Below are 7,054 nucleotides of genomic sequence, written 5' to 3' on the forward strand. Positions count from 1 at the left end.
TTATAACTGAGATAAGGACGCATTAATGGGTGGTTGAACTGTGGGTTTTGACTGGAGCGCTTACTGTGTAAAACACTGTGGTGAGTTAGTTTTTCTTGTGGTCTGTAGATAGGCCGAGCTGATGATATTATATTATTTAATGCCATGACTTGACTCAAATTATCTTTCTCATATTATAATTTGATATATCTTCTCCACCATTGCTCATAATAATAATTCTACCTAATTCATCATAACACAGGTCTGAGACACAAGAAAGAACAGTGTATGTTATATCTATCTCATATTGTGTTGGTCATACTATACACTGATTTACTGCTTGTCCATTTTGAATAATACAGGAGGTAAAGAGCTTAAAAATTAATTGCATATTAAATCGCAATATTGATTTTAAAAAATTGCAATTAGATTATTTTCCAAAATCGTTCAGCCCTCCTCCCCACTCCATTTTTCGTTTTAAAACTCCGGGATAGCGTTTTAGTGCGAACAGGCAAAAATGATGACGCAAGGTCTTATAAGTCATGCAAAACAAAACACGGTGCTACTGACAGAGTTTTAGTCTTGGTATTTGTACTCTTGTACTGTGCATGTCGCTGTTATTTACTTTGCGTCTGTTTCCGCTGCTACAGACGCTTTTAACCCCCATGTTACTTTCAGTAACAGTTCCATGCTCATTTTTAAGCCAACAGTAAGCGCAAGCACTCTACGGAAGGTAAAATGTGACATAATTTACATTAAGTCATTTAGCTGACGCTTTTATCCAAAGCAATTTACAATTGCTATATATGTATCAGAGGTTGCATGCAACTGGAGCAACTAGGGGTGGAGTGTCTTGCTCAGAGACACATTGGTGTCTCACAGTGGATTCAAACCCAGGTTTCTCACACCAAAGGCATGTTTCTTATCCACTGCATCACCACCACCATAAAAAGTCCCAGCCACAGTCATCTCAAACGCACCTAATAACTCTTAAATTTTCTCCTAGGGCCACCATGAGGTCAACATTAAAATGTCTCCTTTATTTTTATGTATGAACAAATATCTGCAAAATGAATGACATGATAATCAAGCTTGCACCACTGTTAGCATTGCCATTGTGAGCATGTTAGCATGCTGATATTAGCATTTAGCTCAAAGAAAGCTGTGCCTTTAAGGGTGGCTGTAGGCTCTTTCTTTTTGTTTCTGCCAGTGTCAAACCCACATCCTTAATGTTTGTACAAATGTATTGCCAGTCTTAGAATAATACAGAGATCTGATATTTTCACTACATATTTCTCCTCATCTGAAGTTGAGCTGCTGGTCTCTCCCCCAGAAATACTTCTTAAACTTCTCTCTATAATGATTTCTTGGCACTGTATGTGTTAGATTCTGTTACTATCTAACCATGTTGTGTTTGAAAAGGAGGAGAGTGGTTTTACTGCCAAAAGAAGAGTAGAGAATGCTGGTTGTGTCACAGGGTTATAAAAAACAGCAGCCTTCGGCCCCCTCCTCTTTCTCCTCACTGTGTTTATCATGAGGCTCCTGTCATTGTGACTCGATTGTTTTATCATCTCAGCGTGAGACCTGTTTCCAGCTACCTTTTTTTTAAAATTCTGCTTCCATTTAGATTATACATATAGCTCAGCTTCTCAAATAAATTTTCATCTGGGGTCAGCAGCTAGAATGTGCATGGGACATGGTGGTTCAGTCCAATAATATGTATAGAGCTATGGATATGGAGAAACCAACATGTCTTCATACCTAAACGACAGAATGTGTAGTTTGCCTAATCTCCCAAAACAACATGAATATTGGTGAAAACGACCAAGCGACCAGTTTACCATTTATGTAAGTTAACTTTTAAAAAAAGGTAATGGTTTGATTGGTTTTAGGTTCAACACAAGCTCTTAATCATGTGTCTGTCTAAAAGGGTCAAACTCTAAAACATTTTTATGATGGACGATATTTTTTTGTCCTTGTTTTGATTAATTTTTACCACTTGTCAGCATCAGCATTGAAATTGTTGGTGGGACAATGTAAGGTGGATGGGGGGTTAATAGGTGGTTTGTTACTTTTATCTGCCTATATTAGCGTGACACAAATTATAGAATGAATGTTTCAACAATTTACTAATTTTCCACAACAAACTATGTGCAAAGGTTTACTGTCAAGTCGAGTAGAACTTTATTTGTCCCCAGAGAGGCAATTTGTTTTGCAGCGTTAAAAAAAAAATAGTAAAAACACACATATACCACATTACACAAAGATCAAAAGGACAAGTAAAAACAGAAGTAAAAACACACATTCTTTGTTTTTGCACAACTAAGATAAAGGGGCAATATTTACCAGCGTGGTTGGGTGGTCTAGCCATAACATATCAATCTTCACATTTGCAGCCTCGACTATAGACAAACAGAACTTGTTTAACTAGCTTGACACATTTACTGACTCAAGTTCACTTCCGTAATAGATTGCAGTAGATTTCTATATTATATTACGAGCTGTAAGACTTGTTCCAACTATAAGAACAAGTGTCTGCTCATTGTTCCATCTGATGGACTATAAGAACAAGTGTTGTCAAATAAAATATAAAACCAAAGCTATTTGCCACTGCCAGGACCTTTTATCTAGCTTGTTAAAACAAGTTACCATCAGAGTTCAGAGCCACGATCATAACAGGAACCTTCTGAGCAACAAGTTAACACACGTGTCAAACTCAAGGCCCGCCAAGTAAGTTTTTACATTTTTGCACATTTTCGAGTGGCCTTTTATTGTGGCCAGCCTAAGGCACACCTGTGCAATACCACTGCTGTCTGATCAGCATCTTGATATGCCACACCTGTGAGGTGGATGGATTATCTTGGATTTGAGATTTGTGAACAATATTTGAGAGAAATAGGCCTTTGTGTTCATAGAGAAAGTCTTAGATCTTTGCGTTCAGCTCATGATGAATGAGGGGAAAAAACAAAGTGTTGTGTTTATAATTTTTTTCAGTGTAGATGTAGGCCTATCAGGTAAAGTTCTCTTATACTTTTAACTCAAGTTAAATAGGTTACAGCTGTTTAGCGCACATAAGCTGTTGCCATGGTTACTTTGGTTACTATTTCTCCCACACGCTGCATCCAGCGTAGTCTGCCGAAGCCTCCCTCCACTGTTTGTTTGGGTGGGTGATTTGCAGGCTGATCAACATCCCACCCCTGCTGTGACCAATGGTTTGACCGTATGTGTATTTAGAGCCAGTGAGCAACGGACTTTCAAAATAATAATAATAATAAAAACTGTTTTAACATGATATAAAATAAGTGTTGGTGTAAATTAATTAATGCGTTAACAGGATAATAACGCCTTAATGTGCCCAGCCCTAAAAATAAGACAACTGCCACCATGACTCTATAAAAGGAAATATATTGCATGCTATAAGTGTTGTATCATTACCCAGGACTAATTATGGTTAATTTAACTCTCTACACAACTCAATATATATCTTCATGATTTAACAAAGGTGTGAATATTGATTCCCCTTTTGTTGTGCTGGCAGCCCGGCTGACGGTGAGTGTCCTGGTTTTTTCTCCTTTTTTTTCAGTTTTTCAGTTTTTTTCCTTGGTTTCCTGTTCCCTGCCTGCCTCCCTGTGTTTTCTCCCCTGTGTGCTCTCTCTCCCTCTGCTCTTGAGCCCAGCCAACTACCTACACCTGCATCTCATCAGCCACCTCGTCAGCCTGCCACACCTGCCAGTAATCAACCTCATCCCAGCCTGTATTTCAACCCCGGTTCTCCACACCATCCTCGCTTGATCATTGTTGCTCCATACCCGGTGCCACTTCCGTGTTCAGGCTTTCATGTTTCTTGTTTTTCCACATTTTCCTTGTGTCTTGTCGCTGCCATCCCTAACCCTGTCTCTCTGTCTGTTTCCCTCCCAGGTACACTCACCCTCGTCCTCCGTTCAGTCGGCTGGGCTCATTCACCCGCCCTCTCCTCCTCGGACTTCCCACACGGCGTCCTCCTGTCCTCCCACCGTTCCTCGCTACCTCGGCCCCAGTGTTCCCCAGCTCCCTGGCCCCCAGGCTCCGTGTTTCCCCGACGTCCTCCTCTCCCTCCACTCCAGTCCCCTCTCACCCTTTTTCCCTCAATAAACCTCCTTCCCTCAGAGTGCTGCATTTGGGTCCTCTCTGTCCACACAACCTCGTAACACCTTTGTTTGAGTGCATTTAAGATTGTGTTATGCTACATTCACTAGTATTTGTGTGTGTGTATGTAACTGTTTTACCTAACAGGAAATATATTAGTTTTTGTTATTCCATTGTGTCCAAATATTCAAAGACACCCTAAAAAAATAGGATTGAAATAAATGTGTTATCTTTATGTTGTGTCTATTTATATAGATTTTGCTTGTGTTCTTATGGCATGTTTGTCTGAGTGTGTGTACACAAGTGTGTGTGTGTGTGTGTGTGCAGTACAAGCAGACATAACCCTTACTAATAGCTGCAGAGACAATAGTGGCTTATACTGTAGACCAGCTACAGGCAGAGAGCCTCCCACATTACTCCAAACTAATCAGCCATTCCCTTACTGATATCCACACTGGAGGAACAGCTCTCAACTGATTAATGGGATGCTGCTGTTTTAATGTGGTGATGTCTTTACAAAGGACAACATGAAAACAGATGGAAATGTGTCAGTGAAAGAGCACCAGCAATCGATTTATCACAATTAATTACCCTAATTTATTTTCTCTTATATCTGCCAGTGTTTAGTTAAATGTTAAACATGCACCCATTGAAATACATTAACATACAAAAGAAATGCAATTAAGCAAGAATGTATTTTCAGCTTTCCCAGGCACAGCTGCTGCCTGCATAGGGCTACATCTACACTCCTACGTTTTTATTTAAAAAGGAGTTTAAAAACGAAAACTATTTCCGTCAACACTAACATTTTAGCTTTGTATCAGAACTGATCTCCTTCTATATTAAAACGACACACGCACATCAAGTGGCCATTCACATACATGCACATGCCAATCTAAACATGAAGCCAATTGTCTACTCCACAGTTGCAGAAGATTTGGTGAAAAAAGAAAGTTCTACTGCACATGAAGAACCACACCAGATATTTTTTGCAAAGAGTTGGAACTGTTACTGAAAGTTACATGGGAGTACAAAGCGACTTGGGAGTTGTTGCAAAGTAAATTTGGTGACATGCACAGCACATGTGTATAAATCTTATTTGCACAGTACAAAATGTTTTAATATAAGTACCAAAACAAAAAACACTGTCTTAGCATCTTGTTTTTTCTTTGCATGACTTATAAGACCCAAGCAAAATGTGAGTGTGCGTGTGTCATCGTGTTTTCGCCTGTCTACACTAAAACGCTACCCCGGAGTTTTAAAACAAAAACGGGGTCAGCAGCCTTTTCAAACTTCTACATTTTAGGTCTTCGGATTTGCTGCAAACGTAGTAGAAGGTCTCCGTTTTAAAACGAAAACATGTAGTAGTAGTAATGTGGATGTAGCCAGGTCTCTACTGTTTCTCACAGACCATCCTCCTAAACCTAACCAAGTAGTTTTGGTGTGTTGAGTTTTAAAAAGTTACAACAAACGTAATGTATTCCAGTGTTTCAGTGTTTTTCTTCAAATGTAAAACTGCAGGATTTTAGGCCAGGCAATTGCATTAGAATGTTGATTAAACCATTGTTTGGATCCTCTTTGTAATGTGAAGAAAACTGACACCTCTTTGTTTAAGTGCCAGAAGGACTGTTTTGTTTTGACTGTTTCATTGACACTTAAGATGGGGTGTCAACCATTTTGGAGACAAGCCCAGTTGTTCTCTATGATTAGTTTAGAGCAAAAGACTGTTTATTCCTGTAGATTGAAGGGGGGTTTCACGTCTGGGATCGGTGCTCTTTTGTTCGACCAAAAGGTAGAACAGTAAGGTACACCCTTCCCAACTGGGTGACAAAGAAGTTAACCAAACGACCAATGGCTATGGACCTAAGCCATCTGGAGGAAAATGGACCCGCCCACATACCTGGAGGATATTAACAATTTATTTTGTGAGAATCAGGACTGTAAGCTGTGGATCTGGGAGGAGAAGCAGCTTTTCAGTCCACTGCTGGAGGCGGCTTTAGCTCAGTCTGTTTGGACTTGACTGAAAGCTGTAAATCTGAACGGAGGACCAACTTTTCAGTCCACTGCAGTGTTATTTGTTTGTTCTGTAATGCCATCTCTTTATTCACTAATTTTTGTAATTAAATCTTTTTGTTAATTTTCATTGGACTGAGCCTCTCCTTTCTCAAAATCTGAAAAAACGCAACAGGTGCCATTGTAGAATAGATGAAAACATTTCTGGCACCTTTTGAAAGTGGTGTCGGAGTTGTCCTTTTTCATGATTTCAGAAGAAAGAGAGCTGTGATGAGAACGACAGAGACAGACAGACAGTAAAGGTGAAAGAAGAAAAGTTTGTTTGTTCTTCCATCCCTTTGTCTACCTTGACAGCTCTCATACTCCCCCTTCTGTTGCTGTCTGTCTGCCTCATTCTCACATCGTTACTTTCTCTTTGTTTTCATTTCACCACAGAGAGATTCCCTGATAGTGATTCAGCCTGCTAATTCTCTTTAAATTACCTTCCTTCTGTTCAACATGCAGCAAATTCTCGTTCACTTTGTCTTGTCCACTTATATTTGTGTGTGTGTGTGTGTGTGTGTGTGTGTGTCTGTGTGTCTGTGTGTGTGTGTTATGTCATGCTGTTTCCTTGTCATTATCATTATCTTTAATCTACTACTCTCTGACTATGATTCAGGCTTCAGGTCATGTAGACATGACACGCAGGTTGACATGCTAATTTTCTACAAACATCTCATCCATATGTTTTTGTAATATTAGCATGATAGGCTAACAACACCTCAGCTGTAACATTTTTTTAAGCACACAAACACCGTAAACACAATTGTCACCTGACCAGCATGGTGCTGTTAACCAGAAACGTCGCAGCTACACCTTATTTTTACCGTCTGTGGGTTGCACCCAGCAAACACAGTAATATTGTCAGTGGCCTCCATGCTGCTTTCTGATGTTAACT

This window comes from Micropterus salmoides, unplaced genomic scaffold, assembly GCF_014851395.1.
Source record: "Micropterus salmoides isolate LMB-PRFRI ecotype aquatic unplaced genomic scaffold, ASM1485139v1 Ms_hic_scaffold_2807, whole genome shotgun sequence".
NCBI classification, from domain to species: domain Eukaryota; kingdom Metazoa; phylum Chordata; class Actinopteri; order Centrarchiformes; family Centrarchidae; genus Micropterus; species Micropterus salmoides.